At 50.0% G+C, this 27,541-nt stretch overlaps 1 protein-coding gene across 2 annotated transcripts in view; it reads right to left on the reverse strand.

The window, feature by feature from the left end:
* The window catches only part of CPLX2 (complexin 2), an 81,987-nt gene extending 54,707 nt beyond the window's left edge, over window positions 1-27,280 (reverse strand). Inside the window, exons 1-2 of one of the 2 annotated variants that reach the window (XM_004737562.3) lie at window positions 27,013-27,280; window positions 15,359-15,436 (exon numbers count right to left, since the gene is read on the reverse strand). The gene's annotated coding sequence lies outside the window, so the exon portion shown is untranslated. The remainder of the gene's footprint in view (window positions 1-15,358; window positions 15,437-27,012) is intronic. The other variant, XM_045075591.1, reaches the window with a different exon arrangement.
* Between the last annotated feature and the right edge of the window lie 261 nt (window positions 27,281-27,541).

The raw sequence follows: 27,541 nt of genomic DNA on the forward strand, positions 1-27,541 counted from the left end.
AGTGGTCCTAAGCTGTCTTAGTGTCCATTTCTACCCCAGGCGCTGGAAGCTGCTTGAGGGCCGAGCCAGACCCCAGTCATTCTGAGTTCCTAGTGCCTGACGCAGGGAAGTGCCTCACGGACCTCCAATACATCATACATTGTCTAGGGAGTTGCCCACTTGCCATGGGGTTTTTGTTTTGTTTTTGTTTTGCACTCATTCCTTTAAAACCACTTGGGGTGTGTGTGTGTGTGTGCACAGAGTGTTAGCTATTCAACCTCTACCTTGTGGCAAGTCCAGGAGGTCAACCTCTCTCGCTGCTGGGAGCTGAGATTTCTACTCTACCTTCATAGGCTGCCTTGAAGAAATCAATGGGGTTTCCAGGAGGGGGATGGGAATTTTCAAGGTATCCCGGTCCCAGTGCCAACAGAAACAGATGTGGAAGCAGATGGTGATGACCAAGAGCACTTTCCTGCTGGAGGGAGGGAGCCTCATCCCACCCTTGGCTCTTGTCTTAGAAATTACTGGACCAGAAGAGGACAGTCCCTTTAATTAATAACAGAGGGAGAACAGGGCAATATTTTCCTAATCCCCAGCCCAGGAGATGTCCCAAAGCAGAAGCCATCAAATCTCTTAGCCTGGCTCCTGTCAGCTTATAGGCTTTTTAACGAGGAAGGGGGTGAAGGGAGGGAGAGGATGCCATCGCCACGCTCTAGGCTGCGGGCTTGAACCCCATCCTCTCTTCTTGTGCTCCACGACCACGCAAGGAACAAGGTGCTATCCCCATTTCCCAGGTGAGCGACTGGAGGCTCTGTGGGGTGAGGTCATTAGCCAAATTCACAGAGCTCATAAGAGGTGAGCAGAACCTCAAATCTGGTCTAAATGACAATGTTCCCTTCATTCTAGCCAGACCGGTAGGGTGAAACAGTCAGTCTATGAGAACCTGCTGGAATCCTGATCCTCCACTTTCTGGCCCAGGGGATTATGTAAACCATGAAGGCTCTCTGATGCTCAGTTTCCTCATATGCTCTGAGGGAATGACAGTCCCAGCTGTCATGGCCCTCATGTGAGAACAAAGTAGGAGAACACGTCTACTGCATCTGGCTCATAGCTGGGTTGCAGTGAAGGTACTGGCTGCGATGACTTTTTCCCTGCCCTGCTCTGGACTTTGCGATCCCTTGGATGACTTATCACAGTGTCAAGTTTTAAGTTTGTTGAAACTGGAGAGGTCAGGTCTCACCCTTCAGATCCCACTGATCCTGTGACCCCAGGCAGGTCCATTCACCTTTCTGGGTCTCAGTTTTCTTCTCTGGGAAATGAGATTGGGGGCAGGATCACTCTTCCCCAACCTGGAGTCTTCCAAAGACAGTAATGGGTGGGGAGATAGGGAGAAGAGGGTGTTTTCCAGTAGCAAGATGGGCCTGGCTAACGGTGTTGTCATATTTTTTAGCTTTGGGTTGGAGTGATATTACCTCATGGCTTACCTCTTGCTGATCAAAGCTCTGACTGGCAGTTAAGTGTCTTTGATTAATAAAAAATGGGGAAAATGAATTAATCATGACTTAAATGCAGTGTGTTTGGGAAACAGAATCTTTAAAAACTCAAATCCACTGGGACCAGGAGGGGGTAAAAAAAAAGATGTCCTTGATGGAGAGAGGTTGGAGATCACCCCCCTGACTTCGCCTCCCTCCTGCCACATGGTCAATGTCCTTGGAGCCTTCCAGTTGTGAACAAAAGACCTGTGTGGCCAGGGGACTGTGGGTGTTGCCACTAGGGATGGGAAGCTTGGTCCCTTTAAGGCTCTTCTCCCTGCAACCAAGCCCCAGGCCTCTGCGGGGGAGGACATGCATTATTGAAAGCGCATTTCAATACCTATTCACTCTCCTCCTCCTCCTGTGGGTGGCAATCACAGTTTACATAATCTGTCTCTCTGTCCTCCCAGGCAGCTGCTCCCTTCTGGCTGAGTGGTTTGAGGAGGGGGAGGGTGGAGGGAAGGGAGAGACTTTAACCGTGTTCTGCCACCTCAGGTAGTGGCCAGGTTGCCTTGGAATGAAGGAATGAGATCAGACTTTGACCCTGCACAGCCCTGGGTTCAAGGGTCACTTCCATGATGTGTGACCTTGGGTATACAACTTGGCTCCCTCCTTGGTGATCGTGATTCTCTCCCCTGGCCTCCATTACAGTCTCTGTGCTAATAGCTCCCAAACCTCTGTTTCCAGCCCAGACCTCTCTCCTGAACTCCAGGTCCACCTCTCCATGGCTTCACTCTGTTTGTGTGTTCACAGGCAGCCTAGGCCTAGCGTGTCTCAAACTGATCTCATCAGTTTTCTCCCAGAGTGTCTATCCACCCATCTGTCCATTATCTATCCATCCATCCATCCACTCATTCATTCATCCATCCATCTAACGATCTAATCATCCATTCATTATCCATCCATTCAACCCAGTCATCCATCCATCCATCCATCCATCCATCCATCCATCCATCCTTCCATCCATCATTTCCTAAGTGTCTAGCGTTTTTCAACTTTGGAGGCACAGTAACACGCAAGCTGGCACCGTGTTTGCCCTCCCAATACTGAATGAGACAGACAGGTAAACAGAAGATGATAATAAAGGTGATGAGAATGATGATAAGGGAAGTGTAAGATGCTGCAGAAGCGCAAAAGGGGGTACCCGACCCAGCCTTGGTGGATCAGAGACTTTTTTCGGGAGAGAAATTGGAGATGTTTTTGGACCTGAAAGGTAAAAAAGAGAACCTTCTTCTCTGTGTTCCTTTTCTTCATTACCCAAGGGGATTGACACCCAGTGGCAGTTCCTTTTTGTAACAGTGTAACAGTACTTCTCCGGGAGCACCTACCTCTTTCCTACTCATGGTTCTTATGGATTGGGTGGGAGGGTCACGTTATTACCACCTCCAGGGGTGGGCGTGTGACCCAGGCCTGGCTATAGGGATGGATTAGGCATCTGTCTCCTAAAATTCAACCCCAGAACTTTGCTAGAACCGTTGGGGTTGGGGAATCCAATTTCCACTGGACTTGCTCAGCTTGGGGAAGGGTAGTTGCTGTGTTGCTTCCCTGAGGGGTAGATCCTGCCTGAGAGCAATGCCAATGTCATGGAGAGCAGAATCTGAGAGACACAGAGAGTCTTGAGGCCGTCTTTGGAACCCCTGGATCCAGGTGTGCATGATGCCAGCAACGTCAGGCTTTTCTTTTTATTTGAAGTCATTTTGTGTTAGGTTTCTGTCACTTGCAGTTGAAAGCACCCTCATTAACAGTAAAGAGTCTCATTAACCATAGGAAAGCATTTGCACATCCTTTGTCTTATTTGATTTTCACAACAGCCCTAGGAGTCTGTTTACAGATGGTGAAATGAAAGCTCAGAGAGTTGAGTCAGTGGGATGCACTCCAGGTCTGTCAGACACCAAAGCCCATGTTTTATTAAGAATACTTTGGAGATTAAACAAGAAGGATGTAGAGTAGGATTTAGCTTTGAGCGGAGCAGGCACCGAAGAACTGGTCTACAGGAGAGGACCTTCCTCCCCACGGTCAGCCCACGCACGTTCCATTACATGACCATGTTTCAAGGTCTGATTGAAAAGTCACCTCCTCCATGAAGCCCCCCAGGAACGCCCCTCCTTGATGCCCTTCAGCCCTGTCGATGTCTGTTTTACAGCGTCAGTCACTTTCACCTCTCCATTTCACTTCTGTCAGTGCATGAGTCATCTCCCTTTCAGGGAGGTATGTGCTTTACTTATCTTTGATTAGACCCAAGCTCCTTGCCCCATGCCTGCCACCCAGTAGGGGTTCAATGCATTAAAAAAAAAATAAGTATTTGAAGTAAATTCATGTCCCTATAAGACGTACATTTAGGATGTGAATCAGAGTGACAGGGAGACAGAGGGAAGTTGAGATGAGACACAGAGACAGAGAGAGACACACAGAGAAAGGGAGAATGAGTCAGTGAGGAAGTGAAAGACAGAGGGACGGGGGAGGCCTGAGAAGGAGAGTCGGAGTGTTCTGGGTGTGAAGATCTGGGAGGGCCTGCCAGCCTTGACTGGGAGGCAGATGACCTTACTCCTGGTCTTTTGTAAGGGAACCATCTGGAAAGGACTTGGTTGGCCCAGATTCCGGGAGGGTTGGAGGGATAAACCCTACGGGATGGGTGGAGAGTCGCTGGTGAGTCAAGGATGAGTCCCTGTGACCCCTCGCCTTGCCACAAGAAGTGGGAGAGACAAGCCAGTTGTGAGAGCTGCTGGACCTGAAGGAGCTGACAGGGTGCCACAATGGGGGGGGGGGACAAGCTAGCTGGGGGTCAGGGGCACCTAGAACCTCTTCATACCACCTCCTGGGACCCCCCCACCAGTGGTGGCCATGCTGTGACTCTTCCTTCCAGGAGCTGACTTTGGACCCCAAAGTCAGGGCTGAGTCCTTCTCTGGACCCAGCCCTATAGGCAGCAGGCCTGTGAGTTTCTCCACTGTGTTTTGGGACTGGGTGGTCCTCCAGCTGCCCCTCTCTCCCTCACAGCTCTGGCCTTCACCATCCATGGTCCTGAGCCTCACCCAGAAGTGATCTGATCTGTTCTATCCATCTGCTTTCTTCTCATCCACTCATCCATCTCTCCCCCTTCATGGGGATCACCAAAAGGACAGGGACCTTGTGGGTCTTCTGGCACCTAGCAGGGTGGCTGGAAGGCTCACCAAAGGCTGTAGGGATTAGTGAATGGAAGAACAGGCAGGATGGCAGTGTGGGGGGTGTGTGTGCGGTGGGGGTGGGGCTGTTGCTTGGAGGTAGCCTTGACAAAGCACTTTACCAGGCAAGGCTCCCAAAATAAAGGCGTCTGGGCTCTGAGATGAGAGCCCTTGAGAAGAGAAAGGCCCTTCTGGGGCTAATTGCCTGGCCTGCTGCCAGCACGCAGGCAGCTTTGGGGACGTCCCCGGGGAGGGGGCTCTTCCTGCCCCTGCCACACTCTCTGGCAGGGAGGAGACCATGCGGCAGGGGGAGGGAGTGCTGCTGTAGCTGCATGAGACAGAAGGATGCTGAGACAGAAGGCCACTCAGGGAGACGAGAGCCAAAGTACTGGGCTGGGGGCAGGATGTGGAGCTGCAGCCGTCCTGGAAGCAGCCAGGGAAGGAAGGAGCACGTGCCCACTGCACCAGAGGCAGCTTTGGGCCAGGCACCAGGCTGGCTCGTGGGCTTTTCTCCATAAGGCTCCGAGGAGGGGGCTGTTGAGGCAGATGAAGAGGCCAAGGGCCAGGGAGGTAAAGTGACTGTTACTGGGCCACAGAGTGAGTGGTGGCAAGGCCAGGCAACTCAGGTTGGTCCAGTTCCTCCCTTCACATCATTGGGCATCCAACACGGTAATGGAATTGGGGGTCACTAGGCTTCTGATGGCTGCTCACCTCCGCTGAGGCTTTTGGTGAGATGCAGGGAAAGGGGAAAGAGGAGGGAGGAAGAGAGGAAAGGGAGGGGAAGTTTCCTCTTGTGTAAAGTAGTGAGATAGATGTCCTTATAACTATTCTTTTTTTTTTTAAATATTTTATTTATTTATTTGAGAGAGAGCTTGAGTAAGAACGTCAGAGGGAGAAGCAGACTCCCTGCAGAGCTGGGAACCCCATGTGGGACTTGATCCAGGGACTCTGGGATCATGACCTGAGCTGAAGGCAGTTTCTTAACCAACTGAGCCTCCCAGGCGCCCTATTTCTTCCTCCCTCCCTCCCTTTCTTTCTTTCTAAAGATTTATTTTACTTGAGAGAGAAAGAGAGAGTATGGGCAGGGCAGAGGGAGAGGGAGGGGAAGGAGAGAGAATCTCGAGTGTGGAGTGTGGAGTGTGGAGCACTGAGTGTGGAGACTGACATGGGGTTCAATCCCTGAGATCATGACCTGAGCCCAAGTCAAGAGTCAGACACTTAACCAACTGAGCCACCCAGGCACCCCTCTACCTTTCTATCTGTTCCTTTCTCTTTTCTTCCTTCCCAGGACTAGGCTTCCTGCTCCTGCCCAAGATTGTTGAGGAAATGAACATAGCTCCATGCTAGGGCTCTACACTTTGTTCCAACTATGAGACCTTGGGCAAGTCATTTCCCCCTCTCAGCCTGATCACCTCATCTTTGAGATGTTGATAACAATTGTGACCTCTCAAGGAAGCTGTAAGAATTTAAAGAGAAAGTAGCTAAAGCTCAGTGCCTAAGTGAGCTGCCATCGGTGTTAGCCGGGGTTCCAGAAAATCTGCTGCTATACTCCCCAGCACCTTATGTGGCTGCCTAAGATGACTTTCTAAAATGAAGCGTAGACCTTGTTCCTCAAATTCCAGGGACACGAACAAGCACTTTAGGAAAGAGGATGCCCAAATTTCCAGTAAACATATGAAAACGTGGGCAACCTCACTAGGCATCAGGGAAATGCAGATTATAACTCTTACCACTATGTACTCACCAGAATGGTTAATGTGGAAAGGACAGAAAATGCCAAATATTGGTGAGGCCAAGGAAGTACTAGAACTTTCATACAATACCAGAGAGAGTGTGAATCAGGACTCCCATTTTGGGGAAAAAAATTTGACAGTATCCCCTAAAGATGGACCTACATCCCCACTCCTGCAAGATGAGGGCCTGTGGCTCATTAATCCCTCTGTGCCCAGTGCTCAGCATGGGGCCTGGCATGGAGACAAACTGAATGTTTGCAGAATGAATGAAGGGACAGACATTCTCACTTGGGGGTCTTATGTGCCTCTCTGGTGCTCCCCTCATTTAATCAGGCTGGACCTCCATCACTGTTTTGTGACAGTCTCTCAGAGATTTCTCTTCTCCAGGATAAATGTCTCCACTTGTGATCCTACCTCCCCTGGGATGGGTTTCTCTGTCTTCTCTCTGAGAACCAGAATTGGACACATATTCTCTTACCCTGAATGCCTCATTTCTTCATTCTTACTGCACACAGTTCCCCAGACAACTCCTGGGGGCCAAGGTGGTGACTGCTCAGCCAGAGGGAAGAAGTGGGCCAGGCAGCTTTCCCTCAAACCTTAGACCCTGGGGACGTCAGATCCTCTCACCACAAACACCATGGGAGTGGTCTGAAAGTAGAGTGGGATGCTTGGGGCTGGGGGTGGGGGGGTGAGCGTGCAGTGGTGAGATTCTTGTCACCAGAAGCATGCAAGTGGAAACTGGCTGACTGCAGTTGGAGGTGCTGCTGGTGGGAGTTTAGACTTAGTCCTTCCAGCCCAATGGGGAAAAAGAAGGAAAAGGACATCAGCTGAGGTTCTGTGTACCGGGCCCTTTACATATGTAATCTCCTAGACTTTGCACAGTCTGGGAGGAAAGTGTTATCATTGTGCCTATTTTAGAGATGAGGAAACTGAGACTCAGAGGAGTGAAGGGTCTGGCTAGGAATTTGAGTTAGTAGGAAAGAACAGAAAATTGAACCCAGGTCTTCCTGGCTTCCAAGATGGCGCTCTTTCTAGAGCATCTCTAAGATTCTGTGATTCCATTCCGAGGGAACATCTGCTGTTGCATGGCAACATGCAACATGGACTCATGATGAAGTCCTGGCAAATGCCCCAGAGCCACCCCCACCCCCAACCCAGGCATTAGGGTTTGGGTGGGGGACCATGGATGTGCCATTGGCTGAGGCTCTGGGCCAGGCTGACAGCAAGGGTCAGGATCTCTGAGTGCACTGGCATTTGATCACAGAAGAGACAGGCCCTGTGAACAGCTGCAGTCCCTCCCAGGTCATCACGGACCTCAGATGAGATGCTAAAAGGCCAGGTGGCGATTTCACTCTAAATGGTTTGCTCATTGGCATTTGACCTCTATTTTCCATCAACTTGATTTTCATTTCCTAATGTTTACTGATTGGAAAAATAAGGAGAGGTGGAAAGCTCAAGTGAATGGAAATCTCTCCTCACTCCCTTCCCATTTTTCCAGATGTCTTGAGTTAAACGTACAAATTAAGAGGTGCTTCCATGCGCTGACCATGGAGAGTCCCATGGCTTCCCATGAATGATGGGCCCTGTCTGCTTCTTCCTCCAGCAGCTGGAGTCTATCTAACTGTTGGACCCCGGGGCTCCTCTGTATGACCAACTGCAGCCCAGGGTCTGTGCTGCGGAGACATGGACTCAGGGATTCCCATGGGCTCCAGCCAGGTTTCTAGCCTCTTGTAGGAAGACAGCTCGCGGGACCAGGTCTGATCAAGGCACCATGAAGGGACCTGACAAATGCCATGTGTAGGCTGAAGTGTTGGAGTGGTTGGGGTCTCTGCTCGCTCTCCTCCCTGGCCACCTAATGGTGCAGCCAACCTGGGTCTCTGAGTCACCACTTGGAAGGAAGCTACCAGAAGATCTGCTTGGCTTCACAGCAGATGTCATGGGAGGGCGACACACCCCTTTGTTGTATTAAGTCAGAGGTTTCTGGATTAATTCCTGGCCATCTTGACAACAGCAGTCCCTCAGCTCCCCTTCCATCGATGCCAGGGTGCCTTGAATGTGTCAGGCTCTAGGCGGGGCATTGGTGGAAGGTGTGGTGGGCACCCTTACCCTCTAGGAAGCACAGTTAAAGAGCAGATGGAAACAGCTGAGTTTTTATAATGCAGAGTGTCAGTGCTATGATGGGAGGAAAGAGAGGGTCTGTGGGAATCCAAAGAAAGGGTGGCAAGGCAGAAGGAGGGACAAGTCACAGAAGGCTTCTCAGAAGAGGTGATTTCTTCGCTGGGTTGTGGTGGATGAAGAGAAGTTAGTTCAGGGGTCACAAACTGGTGGTTTGTATTATTTGGGCAACAGAATATTTGAACTGTTTTTCTGGTAGTTAACCATACTTAAAATGGAGGAGTCTCACAAAAAATCTGGATGTGGGGATTTACTTAAAAAAAAAATCAAGATATTGGGACGCCTGGGTGGCTCAGTTGGTTGGATGACTGCCTTCGGCTCAGGTCATGATCCTGGGGTCCCGGGATCGAGTCCCGCATCGGGCTCCTGGCTCCATGGGGAGTCTGCTTCTCCCTCTGACCTTCTCCTCGCTCATGCTCTCTCTCACTGTCTCTCTCTCAAGTAAATAAATAAAATCTTAAACAAAAAAAAATCAAGATATTGATCAACAAACACTGAGACCATGAGTCTGTGTAGCAACAATGGTCTGGAGCTGGCAGTGACTGCCCCCTTCAACAGATCACCATAGTCCCTTTTGTGGGCTTGATTCTGGCTAGCCCTGCAGACATCTGGGATTTGCAGCCCTTGAGTGAGTAATCCTTAGTAGACTTCCTCCACCCAGAGATCCTTTTCAGATATGGGGCCAGGGAACAGGCTTATCCAGCTTTCTCCCTCCCTCAGCTCATTAGAGGATCTGGGAGCCCCTTGCTGGAAGTCTGAGGGCCTCCTGTCTTGACTATGGCTGACTACTGTCCCTACATCAGGACAGTGACTCTGGTCCAGCCAGTATGGGAGAAAGGAAGCCCCAGGGATGACATGGTCCCCAGGTCCCCCAGCAGACCATGTTGCCTGCTCCTGCCTTGGCTCCTCGTGGTAGACATTCGCTGCTTTTGGTTGCCCAGAATCCACTTCTCCTGGCTTTAGCAACAGTCCCTTGATTTTCTTTTTGAGAATCACCCCTTCCTCAGTATTCAAATCTTGGAGGTAGTCTGATGAAGCTTCATGCTCTCTGCTGGCTGAGAGGAGGACACAGGCCCCAAGCCAGGCCAGCTGGTGCCCCTCCTGGGGCTGTGGGTCATAAGCAGAGTGATACAAGGAGGAACAGACGTTGTGGCTGATACATCCCATAGGGGGATCTTGGAAAAATTGGCCTCAGTTTCTGCTACCAGTCCCCTGGTCTGTTGTGGCTCTTGCCCTTTCCTGGGCTTGATCATCAGCCTTCCTTTGGCTTCTAGGTGCTGGTAACCTCTCAGTAACCTCTGTTTCTGTTTGATTGGGGCAGATTTGGTTTCTGTTGTTTGCTGCCTACACCCATACACAGCCCTCCTCAAAGGGAGGTGTGAACTGTTTGGGTTCACACTGGATTTCTCTGAATGCCGAGCCAAGCTTGCACGGGCAGCAGAGGCAGGCTTTGCCTTTTCCTCACCCTCAGTTCCTTCTTTCCCCTCTTCTGGAGCCACTGGGTCACCCTTTGCAGTCCCAGCATCGCCAGAAACCAGAGCACTGGAATTTCTTCCAGACACACCCTCTGGGGGTAGCCTTGACCATCCTGACTGCTGCTGGGCCAGTCGTGATCCCTGGACTCCTCGCTTAGCCTGGAGGCTTGGTGTCACCTGTCCAAGTAGTCTGGCTCCTTAGGTTGGGGACTCCTTTGCCTCCCCAGGATGAGACTTGACCTAAGCTGTGGATGAGTTTGGAGACATCTTGCCTATGGGCCCAGCACGGGCTTTGGGGCGTGGCAGTCCTTGTGGTACTTCTGCCAGACTGGCTTTTCTCTTGGTAAAGACCACCTTTATCTTTTCCCATGCATATATCCTCCTGTACTATTCCTCAGTACTTTACACCAAACAAAAAGAACACACTCACTTTTTAATCTTTAATACGTATATTTCTAAAGGGAACATGAGATCATTCCCATAAGCAAGAAACCTGCATCGTATTCTATAAATGGAAAGTAATGGTAAAAATAAGGACATGGAAAATACAACATTGTTATTTAATTTCAACTAGATACTGTTGCTGGAAAGCTCCTTGTCCAAAAGGAAGATCAGAAAGTGTTACAGAGGCGTTAAGAAGATGCTGACTTCCAATTGAGAATTCCTCCTTAATATAATCAACAGGAAAGGAGGTAACTCTCTCCCAGTTCTACTTAACTTGTGCCTGCATTACTCTTTTTTTTTTTTGTGCCTGCATTACTCTTAACATGGCCTCATGGACCAGTGATGGTTGGTGCCCACTCTGGGGAAAGCATTGCTTCCGTAGCCTTGACCTGTTTCCAGATCCTGTGGCTAGCTGCCTGTCCTGACTTGACCTGGCTGCCCACTTGCCCTTGACCGCGGCTCCCCACTTGTACGGACCTCACCGTATTCCAGGCTGACCAGGCCTGGGGGCCTAGCTTGTCCCAGTGGATGAGCTTGTTCTAGGTCCAGCCATCTCAGGGAATTGAGAGAATACAAGAATGAAGTCCTTAGAGCCCTTCTTAAGTGACAGACATGATAGGTATTTTACTCAGATTATCTGAGTTTTCCCCACATTTCAGTCATTCATCCACCACCTTCATGATTTCTGCCATATCAGTGCTATTCATTTACCTTGCAGTTTTCTTCAAATTGATTTGTCTTTTAAAAGGCTCAGCATTTTATTTTAAAAGGAAATGCCATATTTTCCCCATAAATCAGAGAGTTTGGTGTGCCAGTTACGTTTTTCTATCATGCATCGATTGTGAGGTATTAAAGTAATACGTGTTCATCCATCTACCACCTAAAATCATCCTGCGCACACCATCAATCACCCATGTACCAGCCCTTGGGAAATACTGTAACTCCTTAGTTAATTCTCACACGTTTCTGGGAGGATGGTTTATAGGTAAGAACGTGGAGGCTCAAAGGATTCCGTTCCTGAAGTCCCACAGGCGGAAAGGCTTGGGGCCGAGATTTGAATCCAGACAGTCTAACTCCAAATGCCAAGGCTTTCAACACTAGTGCTTTCCAAATGGATTTTTTTTTTAAATCCAAAGAATTTGTTAAAAATGAATATGTGTTTGGAAATCCAATATAAAAAGCAGATAAAGTTGGAGCTTTTACAAATTATTTAAATGAGATTGTTGGGTGCAGAGGTTCTTTTATTTTTAGTTTTTTTGAAACTTCTCTTGCCCCAAGCTATCCTACGATGGCCCCTGAGAACCTGTCTCAGAAGCCCAGGACTCTGAGGAATGTTAATCTGAATGACCCTATCTCTCAAGTTCATTTAGTTCCATTTTCCCCATGAGCCAAACTCCTGAGGGGCAACATCTGGGTCTATGTTATCTTTCCTGGCTGGGCATCTCTACCTTGGACCTTCGCCATTTTGAAATCTTGAAATTTTCCATCTTACTATCTTGAAATCTTCCACTGGCATTGTAAGCCTTCCTCTGACCTAATTATTCATTCATCAAACACTGATGTCTAACCTGTACCCAGATTTTTTGATGACACAAGAGGAATAGATGTAGTATCTTTGATGGCTTCCCAAGCCCGTGTGGAAGACAGATAGACACAGCCAAATACAGTAAGTGTTGGAGGAGCCCCTGTTCACCCGAGTCTCATTGTCGCCTCAGTTCCTGCCTCTTTTAGGTGGCTGGTTGCATCCTGTATGGAGCAACTCCTGAGATGGAACCAGTGAAGGGACCCCAGGGGTGACAGAGTTCTTCTCTGACTCCCCACTGTGGTTCCTGGGTCACTGTTCCCTTCAAAAACCAATGTCTGATTTAAGTCTGGACTTGGAATCATACCTTACTGAGACCTCCCAACCCTCACTCCAACGGGAGGACCAATTTACAGTTGTGCCGCCACCAGCAATTTGGACCTCTGACTGGCTCCTGACCTCAGCCTGCCTTCTCCCCCTCAAGGCTGCCTATGGCTGCCCCCTGCCCCAACCTAGAGATCTCCCACTGAAATGGGTACACCAAAAGGAGACTCTCTGCCATGAAGAGAAGAAATATGTCACTCTGAAATTATGGGAAGATCCTGTGAGAGTTCCAATAAGTTTTAAAGATTTCTAAAAGACATTCAACCTTATGATGCACCCCCCGCCCCCGCAAAAAAAGCCAAGATTTCTACCCTTTTTCCTCAGCCCTGGCTACAGCCCTGGTTCTCTCCAAGATGCCCCCATCTTTGGAGGGCACTGAGTTCTCCAGAACATCACTGATCTGAGTGTCTCCAGAACATCACTCTTGGGGGTTCCCCAAGAACCCCTTGAGTTCTTGGAAGATTCTCCCTTGGTAGGTCCTAGAACTGGGTCTATTAGCAAACTCAAAATGAGTCAACTCAAGTCAACTCAGCTGAACTCTACTCAGCTTAACTCAACTCATTTCAACTCAATCCATACTTCCTGTGTATCTTTTTGCTTACCCTGACCTAGGTCTAGTTTTAGGAGAGAGGGAATCCAACAATTAATAAGACATAATGTTTACTCTCAAGGAGTTTTCTCTTGGAGAAAAAGCCACCTCTTTCTCTTAGAGAAAAGAGCTCCCTTTTCTGGCCTGGAGACATTCCAACCAGCAGTGTATTCCTGGGGTCCACTCCCCTAGACTTCTCAAACTGCCTGCCTGGGATTGTATGACTTTAAGACTCCAGAATGCAAAGTCAGTTGGTCCCTTACCCTTTTAGGATATGATTCATATGGGTCCTGAGTCATTCATGTATTCACAGACTTGCACTGAGCACTTACTATGTGCTAGACACTTTACAGACATTACCTCATTTAATTTCCCCAGCAACCAGTGGGGATACAGAACCAGTACCTGGTCAGTTAAAATTTAACCCAACCCTAATTCCAAAGCCCATGTTCTTTCCATCTTATCCCACTGTCTCTTAGAACAATTGGATAGAATCCATAATAAAGGATATTTAAACAAATACATTCCATATGGAGGGAAAGAGTGGATTAATGAATATTTTATGTAAAGCAAAATCTCACCTGACCAGTTTATTAGAATTCTTGAGAAACGAACTATATAGGGAGATAAAGGGTGACTTTCACAAAAAGTCTTTGTCAAATTTCCATCCCAAAGCCTATTAATAAAATTGATTCATTATAGAATTGGGCAGAGGTGGGTGGTGAGTAGGAGGGAGTCTATTTTTGCATGGATAGAGAACTGGCTTAGAGACAAAAAAGAGAGGGTAGGGATAAATGGGTGCTTTTTCAAATGAAGAACTAGGGTTCCCCAGGAATTGGTGCTGAGTTTGGTCTTATGTAACACCCAAGGCACAAGCATTGAGTGTCCAATATGTGCATTTCCTGCAGTAAGTATAGGGGGTATTACACACCCAAACCAGACTCAGCTCCCCTCCTGGAGAAGCCCAGAGAAAGAAGTGCTCAGCGACACCTCCAAGTTCTCAGAGGACAGGCAGCTCTGGAGAGGCCGAAATGCAAAGACATTGGAGATAAACCAGAAGAGAGTGGCCAGGAAAGGGGAAACAGCCCCAAGCAGCAAGCAAAAGATCTGAGCTCTAGGACCCATCTGTTACTCATTTGCTGTGTGACACTGGGCAAGGTCCTTCCCTCTCTGGGTCCCAGTTTTCCCTCCTGTACAAGAAAAGCATTGGACTAGATGTAAGGGTGTGGTGTTCTGGATGGTGGACAAGGATTTCAAATAGAACCTGATTATGAGAAAGTCTTTATTTCCTGTGGCCAAAATGTCTCCTTCTGTGCCTGCACTGAGATGGGGGACCACTCTCCTTCTGTCTCTCTTATTTGTGAACAGTGAGGATGAGGCAGAGAGCCATGAGGTCTGTGATGCCGGGGCGCAGAGCCCAGCCTGGAATCCCTCAGTGGCATTCATTGCGAGTGACTCAGCGTCATAAATAGCTCCCATCTGGATGAGCAACGATATCTATAGCGATCGAGCGATCTCTATATCCACACACACTCTCTCTGTGCAAATATGTGGCTCACTGTATGCTAAATACGAGGTGGCCTGGAGACGTTCCTCCTCTTAAAAGACTATTTGGTATGAAACTCGAGACTGTTTATTTAAAGAAACAAGTTTACAACTATGCACATTGGATTACTGGTAGTGGGTGGTGGGGAAAAGGCGATGTGGATGAAGGGACGCTGGGTGTGATCCAAGCTTGGGGGCCACTGAGGCCGACCACTCCACCTTCAGCCTTCTGTCTGCAGCAGGAGGGGTAATGGACACCACACATGGATGCTTGAGATCCTGGGGTCGGGCTACAGGGAGGGGGTACTCTTGAGCTCATCGGTGCAGGAAACCACAGTTAGCAGAAAGAACATAGGAACTGGGGTGACAGGAGAGCCGGGTTCCAGCCCTGTTCTGCCCTGCCATTGATCTTGAACAGTTCATTAATTCACGCATTCATTCATCAAGTATGTACCAAGCACAAACAATATGCACAAGCCACAGGGGGATACAGACAAGAAAATGTAGGTTGGAATTCAGGCGTAGCCACCTGCCAGCTATAAGTGCTTCCCCAACTCTGTGCTTCAGCTTCCTTGTCTGTAAACTGGGCATAATACCCCCTAAGGTTTAATGCACAAGAAAGTGCTTCTCTGCTGTAAATGGCTCCGACAATGCAAGCTGGACTCACTCCACCACATTGCCCAGTTGATCCATCTCCTCTCCACTTAGGAGTGTTCTGGGGACTCACGGAGGGGGATTGTCCTATGACCCGCTTCACCAGGGCCCCAACAGAGGGGGCCTAGAACATCACCCATGGGAATGACCCTGGGCAGTACCCTTACCTTTGCTTCTTGGCTGAGCTGAGATGTAGGGAACTTCAGTCAATGAGCAGAGCAGGTATGCCAGGGATGTACAGCTTCCTGGAGGAGGAGACAGGGTGTTCAGGGGTGAGGAGAGACAACTTCTGGGGTAGTTCAGTGGAGTGGCCTGAAAGGGCACTGGACCTGAGGACATGCCCTTGCTTCTCCTGAGGCCACCACGGATCCTCGGGGTTCCAGCAAGGGACTGGGCAGCAAGGGACCCTACCTGGCATCAGACCCAACCCCTAGCCCCACCTCACCCACTTCCCTGATACCAGCTACCTTCTTGGCAGCTGGCGTGGGCAAAGCTTGTGTGGTATCACTGACCATACTGCTTTCTGGCTTAAATGTGATTTCTGACCCATATCAATGGGCATGGTTTACTGTCACTCATACCTGGATTTGAATTCTGACTTTGGGAAAATCCATGTCGTCTCCCCAAGCCTCAGTTTCCTTATGTGTAAAATGAGGCTACTAACAGCCCCGATCTCAGCCCTGATTAATGATGACAACAAGCCCTGTTGTTGTTCGTGTTGACTATCTGTGATGATGTCTATTATCTTGTGGCCCCTCAAATTTTAGTTACCTTCTCCTGCTTTCTCCTAGCAAGTGCAAGGCATTCCTGAAAAGGCAAGGGCTCATTCTATGACTTTGTCTCTGGAGCCGTGCACAAGTCCTGACAGAAAGTGGCCACCCAGTAAACCTCTATTGACTAAACAATGCTCCACAAGTTTGTTGGGTTTGCCTTCACAAAGTTAGGGTTAGTGAGGTTGATTTTCTCCCATTTAACAGAGGAGAGCACAGGTGCAGACAGGGTAGGTCACCTGCTCTGCTTCCCACAGGGGCAAGTGTGAACCAGATGAAAACCCACAGTCCCCACTCTGCCTCCTGCCCCCACCCCAGCCCTGTAGTCAGGGCCTCTCCTGGCTGGACACCAAAGCCCCACAACTTCACACGCCCGCGTCCAAGCTGGTGCCACCTCCTCCATGTTTTCCTTCCTCCTGTAACCACCGTCCTACTGCCACTCAAGAAAGGGGACATTCCGGTGTCCCCTTTCCAGAGATGAGAACGGAGGAAGTGCCCTGGATGATAGACACCGTTTCCAATCGATCTGCTGACTTAAGCGCCTTTCTGGGACTGGCAGTCTTCTGGGACCATCCTGGGATCACGGTACCTCACCCCACGGCCTCTGCGCCTCCAAGGCACTCTTACCTCCTCCTGCAACCTCCTCCCGCCCCAGGCCTGCCACTGGACTCGGAGCTGAGCGAGGCACAGGCCAATTCCCCAGAGCCCGGCACTTAGCAAGACTTGATAAATATCTGTTGGGTGAGTGAATGAACAAGTAAACAGTGGCTGAATGACTGTGTCGGCCGTGTTCTAAATGCTGGGGACGCCGCAGGGAAGAGGGCAAGCCTGCTCCAGCTCTCAGGGAGCTGACAGTATTTGAATTTAAAACCAACAACTGGATTGGAAAGAGGGCAGATGTTACTGTTCCCTGACAGGCTACGTGGGGAAGTGGGAATGGAGAGTTGGCAAGCCCGCTGACTGCCCGGGGAGTACCTTGGAGCCGAAGGTGGCCTCCCTGGCCTCAGGCAGGGCCATCTGTGCCCCGAGTGGGGAAGCTGACCTTTAAAGGCCAGGGAAGAACACCGGTGCAATTATGTATTTAACGCCTACCTACTGCTGGGTCCACAGCTAGCACTCTGCCCGGCACAGAGCGGATACTTTAACTTTTGTTCTGTGAAGGAAGCCATTTGTTCAATGGGTGGGCCAAGTGTGTTGGGATGACTCAGGTCTGGGGCTGGCGGGACTCCAGAGTGCTAACTCTCAGAATTATTATGACATCCACTTGAATGTGGCTCCACTGTACTCGGAGCCCACTTACATGGCTGTTACTATTCCCCCTATGCCGTGAGGACACCGCACACACACGTGTTAGTGAGCATGCTAGGCTGGGCACCAGCGGCATTCATATAAGCTATGGGGCAACAGCAGCACTTACGGGGTATCTGTGATGTGCTGGGAACCTCATGTCCACACTGCCTGGCAAGGCCAGCGTCACCATCCCCATCACACACAGGACAGCACGGATGCCCAGAGGAGGCTTGATTTTGCACAGTTGGAAACTAGGTCTCTCTCTAGGAGTGAGATGTACAAAGCTCATAGTCAAATGGGAACCCCAACAGTAAAGAGGATAATTAAAATCCAGCGTGACACCCCCAGAAATGCACGTTTGTCAGAGATGCCTCTCTGCCGGGAGGCATCAGGGAGGGCTTCCCTGAGAAAATGAGCCTAAGAGCTGAGGCTTAGAGGACAGAGGAGAAGGAAGGGCTATGCAGGCAGAGGGAGCAGCATCTGCAAAGCTGTGGACGGAGCGTGGTCCCACTTGGAGGAATGTGGTTGGGCCAGACCCTTGACCAGAAAGATGAAGCTGGGAGGTGGTTGGGGCCAGTTATATGGAGCTTCATTGAGGCTGGAGGATGACGGAGAGCCATTGCAGGGCTTGGCTTCGAGCTCCTTCCAGGGGCAGGGGCAGGACTGGGGGAAATGGGAGGCTAGGTAGCAGGACCTGTGCTTGATGAGGTAGGGGGTAGAGGGATATTCGGACTCTGCCTCCTGACCTGGGTGATGCGTGGCGATGGAGAGTCCCTGAGGGTCAGCCATTGGCTGAGCCGCCCTGTGGAGCTGGAGTTCTCCCCCCAGCCAAGAAGATCACTGTGGCAGGTCCTAGTCTCTGCCCCAGCTCCAGCCCCAGCAAAGCCCTCCTCTGCCACCTGGCTGCTCCCAAACTGTGTCCTAGCAACCTCACAGCCCTCACCTTGGCAACGCCAGCTTCTGCACTCTCTTCCTGATTGGGCTGGAAAGGAAGGTGGAGCTAGAATGCCTCCTGTCTACTAGACCTGCTCAGAGAACCAGCCTGGGCCACCTACAGCCTGCAGCTCTGGGTTCATCAGGTGGAGTCTGGCCAGTCAGATGCAGAACATGGGGTCTGGATGCAGGACAGGAGTCTGGACTCGCAGCCTTGTGAGCTGGGTTCTGACCCAGGGCTGAGCTTTGTCTGAGTGACCTTGGACAAGTCTCTTCCCCTCCCTGGGCCTCAGGTGTTCCCTTTTATAAAATAGGGAGGTTGAATAACACCATCTCTGGAGTCTAATATTACCTTATTCCATTTTTGACCTTTTCCCATGGTTATTGGTTGGATGCTCTGTTGCTGGTATGGATTTTAGTGTCAGACTCTAGGAATTTAAATCCTAGTTTGCAGGGCACCTGGGTAAGTCAGGTAAGCATCCAAGAAACTCTTGATTTCTGCTCAGGTCGTGATCTCAGGGTCCTGAGATCAAGCTTTGCATGAGGCTCTGCGCTCAATGGGAAGTCTGCTTCACTCCCCCTCTCTCCCTCCCCCTCCCTCCCTCTCCTTCTGCTCCTCCCTACCCCCACTCATGTTTTCTCTCTCTCTCTCTCAAATTAATTTTAAAAAGTCCTGCTTTGCTTGGCCAAATCACTCTACGTCTCAGAGCCTAGGTTTTTTTTTTCCTCTTTGTAAAATGAATGTATTTCATGCCATCTCACCCAGGGGTATGAGAACAGTCAGTTGAAATGGTATACATGAAAGTGCTTTATAAGTGGTAAAGAGCTATGGGAGCGTAACCTATTTCATCACAGGGGCTGTGCTCAGTAACCATTTACTGAATGCGCTCTTCCCCTCTCACCAGAAACAGCAGCAGCAAGCCTTTATTGAACACTTACTATGTGCCAAGCATTGTACTGAGGTTTTACTCACGGTTATTTTATTTTCACCGCAACCATGTAAGGTATTTGCTACTATTATTCCCATTTTCCAGATGAACAAAGAAGGGCCGATATGCTTTTGTATAGAAGGAGCTCAGCCAGATTCCCTGGCTTTAAAACTTGACCGTTTAAAATTTAATGAGGTAGCCTCCTCAGATCTCCTCTCTGTGTCTCAGGTTTTTCCTCTTGCCCAAAGTCAGGCTCTCACTCAGGGTTTGGTGGGCAAAGGGGCAGCTCTCTCATTTATTGAGCATCTCTTCAAAGTGCTAAGAATTGACCAGCTTCTCAGGCTTTTCCCTGCATGTCAGTCCCTTGCAGGGGGATGGTGCGGGAGTGTTGTGGGGGGAATGGGACGTGTCTCATTAAAATGCAGATTCTGATTCTGTGGGTCTGAGATGCATTTGAGACTGGACATTTCTAATGCATTCCTAGGAGATGCTGATGTTGCTGGTCCAGAGACCACACTTTGAGTAACCAGGTGCTAGAGGATTTCAAATATTATCTTCTTGAATCCTGGGGACTAAGTCTTTTTAGCCCAGAGTCACAGATGGGGCAACTGAGGCTCGGGATGCAATGTACCTAACTCAGGGTCCCAGCGCATATAAGGGGTGATTTTGAACTTCGGTCTGCCTGGGAGTATGCAGTGCCAGGGGTTATGTGCTAAGCCCTACTTCCTGGTTGTGTGGTCCCTGCTTGGGCTTCTGTCTCCACAGCCAAGGCAGAGAGTCCCTGAGGTGCCTATTAGGACCCGTTTTTTATTTTCAGTTTGCCACAAGTAGACCAGTTTTGGGTGCTGCCTTCCAGTGGGAACAGGGCCCTGGCCCAGGGTGTGTCTTTGCCATTGAGTGGACATCTCAGGATCAGGATGAGATCCTACATATGTGTGACTCACCCATTGGTCCTACCCTTGGCCTGGCTCTTTTGGAATCCTGTCCTTATTCATCATGGATCTTGGGGACACTAATTTTGTTTTTTTTTAAATATTGCACAACATGTTATTGACTTTGATGCCTGAGATTTTTAGCCTCCCTTTACATTTTGCACCTGAGAAGGGTGCTTTTTGCCCTCACCTTGCCCCAGTCTTGGCCCAGCCCTATGTCTTCTCCTGCCCCTCCTGCTTCATGGCATTAGGATGGTGCCTGCAAGGCACTGCGGTGCCCACCCAGCAGCCGGCCAGCCAATGCATTTATTTCCCAGCAGGGGAATCCATCACTTGGCTTGCCTTTTGGCTGACCTGCTCTAGCGATGGCAGCAGGAACTGTGGGCCTGGGTGATCACTCTGATGTGGGCTTTGCCCTTACCAGTGAGGAGAGGGAGAGAAGGGACTTTACTGCAATTTAAATTATGCCATCTGTCTGCTTCACCCAGTATTCAAGGCCTTGCCTGCTCTGGCTCCTGTTAACCAGTCTGTCCTTATCTCTGCCATCCCCTCCCTCCTTCCCTCCTTCCTTCGCTGCAGCTCTTGTCATGCAACTTTGTCAGGTTTCTTCCTTAGGACCTTTGCACTTTCTACCTGCATACTTGTCCCATGGCCAGCTGCTTCTCCCAGTCCAGATGTCAGCTTCAATGCCTGCTCCTTTAAGTCCTACCTGTCTTACACAAACAGCCCCAACCTCCTTGACACACCCTTCTTTTATTTCTTTGCTAGCACTTATGTAACTTGGTGAAATTATTTTAGTGTTTACTTGCTTTTTCCCCTCTAGAACGTGAGCTCCGGGAGAGCATGGACCTTGTCTTGTCTGTCTTATTCTTCATTGTCTTTCCAGATCTCAAACAGTTATTGGCTTGTTGTAGGTGTTCAGTGAGCATTGAGGCATCAGTGAGCCATACCCTGGGCTGGAGTTTCCACACCTGAGAAATGAGATGCTAACCCGAACCCCCCTGGTCAGGATCAAAAGCAAAATGACCCAGTTTGGGGCCAGTGATACTATCCCTCCCTGAGTTTAGCTGATGAACTTGAAGCTCAGAGAAAGATGGGACTTGTCCCAAGTCACTGGCCAGGAAATGCGTGGGCTGGGGCTCTCTCCAGTTTGGAGAAGCGCCTGGCCGCAAGCCCCGCCTGGAGCAGGCATTCAGAAACGGGATGGCTGGATCTGAGTTCCTCAGAGTCTCTTGCCATCTGCTGCTTGAACTGCAAGACCCGCCTTGCCGGCCAGGCTGTCACAGCTTCCTGACGAGTCAGAGACAGGAATTCTAATGGCAGTTTTCTTGCGGAACACAAAGGCCTGCCTCTTGCAAATGTGGAGATACATTTTCTCCGCATTGGCAATTACGACGCTGGATGTCTGGGGAACGTTTTTCATCTTGCAGGCACTTCACCAAGATTAACTTCTAAACCTATGCAGCAATGCTTGTTGCAACTTGAGTGGGTGTCTGGGGCAGTGCGGGCGGCAGTGTCTTCTGTCATAGGAGGAGCTGGGGTTTAGAGGGCTCAAGGCCCCCGAGTCAACATCTCTAAGAGTTTGGTTGATTTTCCCGAGAGCAGTTTCTCCACTGACGGAAATGCACTGACCTTCTTGAGGATTCAAGGATTCTGACTTTCTCTGCGTGATTTGGCTGTTGATTTAAAAGCATTTTCCACAAATCCTTACTGAGTTTCCTAGGTATCCTTCTCACCCTGAGCGTGCAACAGGGGGACAAAATATATACTGCCCTTACCCTTCTATGGTACTGAACCAGCAGGGGAGACCGAAGACTGTCCGGCCCGTAACTGGCTGTGTGACTGTGGATAGGTCTCTCTCCCTCTCAAGACCATTGGGTTTAGCTTTCTCTCCCCCCCCCCACCCCTGCTTAAAGGCTTCTGATGGTCCCCTGTTGCTTACAGAGAAGGTGGGCATCTCTGGCCCAGCCTTCAAGGTCCCTGAGAGCTAGGCTCTATTTGACCTTTTCCAGCACAGGCTCCTGCTTGCCAGCTTCCATTTGCTCTGTTTTTATTTAACCAACACTGATATTTCACTTTCTAGGTGCTTTGCAGGCACTGTCTAAATGCTTCACAGCATTCAACTTGCTCTATCCTCACAGAACTCCTTTGTGATTCTTGCCATCGCCATTTTCAAGATGAGGACCCCGGGACACAGAGTAGTTAAGTTGAGTGTGTCCACAGAGCTACTAAATGGTGTGGCTGGGATTGGAGCCCCGGCAGCCTGGCTCCCAGCTCGTGCACTCCACTGCTGCTAGGTGACCTTCCTCTGTCCTCAGCACCAGTCCTACTCTCTCCTTCCCTAGGTGCACTCCAACAGCCATTGCCCACTTTCACAAAGCCCTCCCTGATGCCTCCCAGGCTGAATGGGTTCTTCTTAGCTCTGTGTCCCCACAATGCCTTGCACATCCCTCACCATGGCAGCTCTTCCCACAGTTTCGTGTCCTGTCACCTCTACTAGATGCAGGGGCCTTCTCTTTCTGCTCTGTACCTGGCCCAGTGTGTTCCTAGAATCCATTCTCCATGCAACGACCAGAGGCATGTTTTTAAAGCAAAATCCGTTTGTATCACTCTCCTGCTTAAAATCATCCAGTGACAATCTATTGCATTTAGAATAAAATCCCAAATCTTGACTGTGGCTTAGAAGGCTCTGCGTGAGGGACTGGTCCCTGCACCCTCTCCACCCTCCTCCGCTGCTACTTTTCCCTTTGATCCCTGCTCCAGCCACACTGGCCTCCTGTCTATCCCCAAAGAGACCAGGCTCACATTTAGGGCCTTCTCCCGAGCTCTTTCCTTTGTCTGCAACGTGTGACCCCACATCTTCCCATGACTGACCTCTTGTTATTGGGGTCTGAGTGTCACGTTGCCATTTCAGACAGACTCCCCTTATTTGTCTGTCTGTCTGCCTACATGTTTTCATATTTACTTTTTAGTTGTTATTAATGACTGTGTCTCTTGCAAGTTTGTAAGCAGGGAGCAGGGAGCAGGGATCTGAGATTTCTTATTCTGTAGCTGGGAACATACCTGACACAGAATGGCCACTCAGTGAGTAAATGTTGGAGGAAGAATAAAAGCTCACCAAGGTCCCTTCGGATTCAGTCCTACCTACTGCAATTCAACTAAGGCCTGGGTAGTATAACATAATACAGCTTTCCCCTTATCTCTGAAAGTAGAGTGTTCTTATGAAACCTTTTGTAAATCAAGATGGTGCAAAGCAAAGAAGCAATTACCATTTGGTAAAAGTGAAATCCTCTTAAAATTTCTTTTGGTTAGTGAAATGACCTACTAATGTAGGTCTTCTGTAAAAGTGATGTGACAAAAAGCAAACTTTTGTATAGTGGGGAAAACCTGTATCATCATAATAAAATATAATATAATAATGTAATATATGTATTATAATATATCTGAATTGGTCTCATCTCAGGCTAAAAGCTGGGATAATTTCACTGGAATGAAAGCTGGAATTCACTATCTTTATCATCCTTCTATGTCTCGCCTGCAGTCATACTCCCAGAAGTGAGGCAATTTTATTAACCATTCTCTGCTGACTTCTCTTCACCAGGGATGCCTAGAAACCCTGACACATGCTTTAATTTGTCCACCCAAGACTCAGGGAGACTTGTGAGATTCTGCCTTCCCTATGTTGCAGCAGGGATGTTCTTGAAAAAGCAAAATGCTGACTTGTGAAGTGCCTAGAACCTAATGGGAGCACACATACCCATTACATACATCGCATTTCATCAGTTAATGGGAGAGACTTCATGCTCCAGAAAGGGACAAGAGCTCTGAGTCCTTCCAGGACCTGGGCCAGACACATCTCGTACCTCTGAGAAATGGCAGTCTGTAGCCGAGAGGGATGTGCAGTCCAATTTGGAGCAAATGGAAAAAGCGAAGCTTCACATGCATCTGGTTAAGACGAACAGAGAGGGCAAAAGTGGCCGAAATGAGGTCTGGGTGTTTGATCACAGATATTTGCTAATGAGAACCAAGGGACAAGGCAGGAGATACACACAGTGGTCAGAATATAGGTACCCCCCCATCATAGACTTTCTTCAGAATGAAATGGAAGGGAAATGTGTCAAGGTGTCTCAAAGACCAACTACTATACATTGTCATCCTCTTGAGAACCAGAAAGGGCATTTCTTGCCCTACTTTCCCCCCTCTCCTTCTAGCTCTTTGAGTTTGGGAAGGAAATGACATCCCAAGTTTACGGGCTGAGAAACTCTGAGACCTGATCTATCAGGCAGAATGGTGAACTGACAAGAACTCTTGATTATGAGTTCAAAGGTCATGGCTCTGGTCTCAGCACTGTGGCACTCTGTGTAAATTCCTCTGTTCTGACCTTTTTCTTCCTCATCTGTAAAATGTGGCTCTTGGGTTTGGCGATTTCCAGTTCAAGGATTTCCATGACTTCAAGCCTTCTGACTATATAAGCTAATGGTTCAGATTAGTTTGAAAGGGAAGCTCTTACTTTTGTTTTTTTCTTGATGAGGGCTTATTTGTGTTTTGGTCAGCCTTGCAAATAGTTACTGGCCTCTGGCCACAGTGTAGGTTGTGGAGATAAACAATTCTGGCTTGATAAAATCTGTTGAGGCTGATGTATCCTCCATTTTTTCTGATTCTCTAATAATGCACATGGCTCATTACCATAGGGTCAAACTCTCTCAAAACTTTCCGCTAAGGACAGGAATGTTCAGAACAGATTGTGGAAGGAAAGTCATAGTTTGAGTTAAAGACTTCTAAGGTAGAACAGCATTTGAATGGCAGGGTGTTGTTGTTGATGTTAAAATCTTTCTGCACTAAATGATATGATGTCTTGGGTTTGCTTCAAAATAAGTCTGTGTGTGTTTGTGTGTGTGTGAGTGTGATGAGAGTGGGTGTGGGTATAGATGAAACAAAATTGGCCAACTGTTGAAGCTTGATGATGGGTATGTGGGGGGTTTATTATACTATTCTTTCTATTTTTTTTTTTTTTAAACAGGATTGAAATATTTCATCATAGAAGGCCCTTTGGAGACTGGCTCCAGCTTTTCCCTCTACTCTCATTTCACAGCCCACATCTTGTGGACTCTCCAGCATAGTGACATCACCCTGGTGGCTCTGATCTCACACTTTTTGGCCTTTTCACACAGTTCCATCTGTTTGAGGTACCTTTCCCCTTCTCCCCCCACGGCTCACCACTCCTGCCTCTGCGATCCCATCACCTTGTGTACTCACCTTGATTATAGCACTTGTCACATCGTATCACAACGATCTCTTTTCTGCTTCCTCTGCTGGACTGTGCCCTCCCCAGGACACTTCTCTGTCTCCCCAGTGCACAGCCAGTGCACATAAGAGATCTTTAGTGCATGTTTACAGAGGGAATAATAGCAGAAATGATAGCTCATTGTTTTGAGCACTTATTGTGTGCCAGACCCTGCCCTAAGCTCATTATATAGACATTTCATTAAATCCTCACCACAAGTGGGTACTATTAACCTGTCTTCTCATCACTCTCCCAAGGTTACATGCTAGTAAGTGACAGAGCTGAGATTTGGCCTCAGAATGGAAACAACTCTGCTCTTCTCCCTGCATCTGGGGCTTTAAAACACTTCTCTGTGAATACCATAACAGGCCCAGGCTTTGGGGTGCCTGAGCTTCAGACCCGTTTCTGCTACTAAATTGCTGAGTGACCTTGGGCAAATCATCTCTGCCCCCTATGCCAACTCCCCGGTAGAGACTACCAGTGATTGAGAGGGTCACGTGAGGCAAGGGCCCTCCTAGCTTCGCTCGAAGAGAAAAGGTTTCCTCTTACACATTTGGTTTTCTGCTGCGGAGCTGGCTTCCCAATTTGGGAACCTCCCAGCTTCTCATGCTCCTTCAACCTCTTTTCTTACTAATTGCAGCCTCCCCAGCCAAGTCGCCGTTCACAACCTGCTGCCGGGGTTCCTCCCTTCCCCCTTCCTTCCTCTTCGGCAACGCTCCGGAGGTGGGGGCGGAACCCTGGGCGGGAGGGAGGGGAAAGCAAGTAGCTGCCCGGTTCCTGAGGCTTCCCGGCGGTTTCTCGGCCCCCTCCCCCCACGGAAACTCAGCCTCACACTTTCTAGGGATGTTCCAGGGACAGCCTGAGTCAGTGATTGCAGCTGTCAGCCTCGGGCATCTGTGTTAGGCTCTCCGAAGGAAGTCCGTGGTCCTGAGCTGGGGTGGAAGTGGGGGCCTGGAGGGAAGAGGGGGCAGAGCACTCCTCCCTTCTAGCCTAGGCCCAGCGCGCCCCACTGGACTCCAAGACCCTTCTGTGCCTGTCTCCCCTTCCTTTCTCTTTCTGACTTCCAGCTGGGACCCGCCATTGCATGGCCAGGCCTTGGTAAACTGCAGACCCAAGCCAGAGACGCACGATTGTGACTGGGCTCCCCTCCCCAGCTCGCCCCAGACACTGCTCTGGGGAAGCCGACATCCCCGATCGATGCAACCACCCACCCCCGAAGAACGCGGGAGGCCCCAGCCCCTCGGCTTTGTTCGCGGCTCGCCAGAAAGCAGGCGGCAGGCAACAGCTGCCTGCCGCCGCGGTGTTGACGCCGGGAGCGGAGTCCGCGGGGACGAGGGACTGTCCTCGGAGGCCGTGGCACTGAACCCGGACCCAACGAGGAGAGGAGCCGGCGGACGGCCGCTGTCTGCCAGTGCAGTTCTGACCCGGAGAGAGGAGCCTGCCGGGCGCGGGAGCTGTCCCCGAGGTGGTGCTGAAGCGAGAAGGAGCCCGTGGCGCCCTCCGCCTCTCCCCGGAAGAGCCGGTGGCGGCTGAGAGCTACCGGGAGAAGGAAGGAGGGCCGGAGGAAGCCACCCTCGGGGAGCTCGGCGGCGCGGGGCCTATGGCTAGGGTCTCTCCGGCGAACCTGCTCCAGCGGAGGAGGTGGCGGCTCAGCAACAGCGAGCGAGCGTGCGTTCTACGAACCTGTTGGAGGCTGCAGCTCCTCCGCGGCCGACCAGGGCGCCCGGGACCGAGATTCTGGCGCGCGTCTCCTTCCCCTTTTCTGCACTCCTCCGCGGAGGCGCTCCCTCCTGCCTGGGCTAGCACACGTGCGCGCAGGGGGCGCCCAGCCCCTCTTTGGTCCGCCCCGAGTGTCAGCCAAGCTGCAGGGCACAAAGCTGAGAGGCCTCCCCCAAGGGCAGACCCGCTCCCAGGGAGACCCAAGCTTCCTGAGATAGGAGGCGGGGGCTGGCGACGGGGACGGGAGAGGGCGCCAGCAGTGAAACCAAGAGGAGACAAGGGGGGAGCTCCCCGTAGAGTCAGTTCTGCCCTGAAGTTTGGGAACACAGTGTCCTGTTACTTAGAGGACAAAGGGCAGCCTGCCTTGGAAGTCTACTCTCTCACCCCAACCCTCAATTCCATGACCAACAACCACATGCAGGTCTTTGACTTGCACTGTTGAGTGCCTCTTAAATCTCATTCAAGTCTATTATCTACTATGCCCTAAAGAGAG

The sequence above is a fragment of the Mustela putorius genome, unplaced genomic scaffold (assembly GCF_011764305.1).
Source record: "Mustela putorius furo isolate JIRA1106 unplaced genomic scaffold, ASM1176430v1.1 tig00000145_pilon_pilon_pilon, whole genome shotgun sequence".
Classification (NCBI taxonomy): Eukaryota; Metazoa; Chordata; class Mammalia; order Carnivora; family Mustelidae; genus Mustela; species Mustela putorius.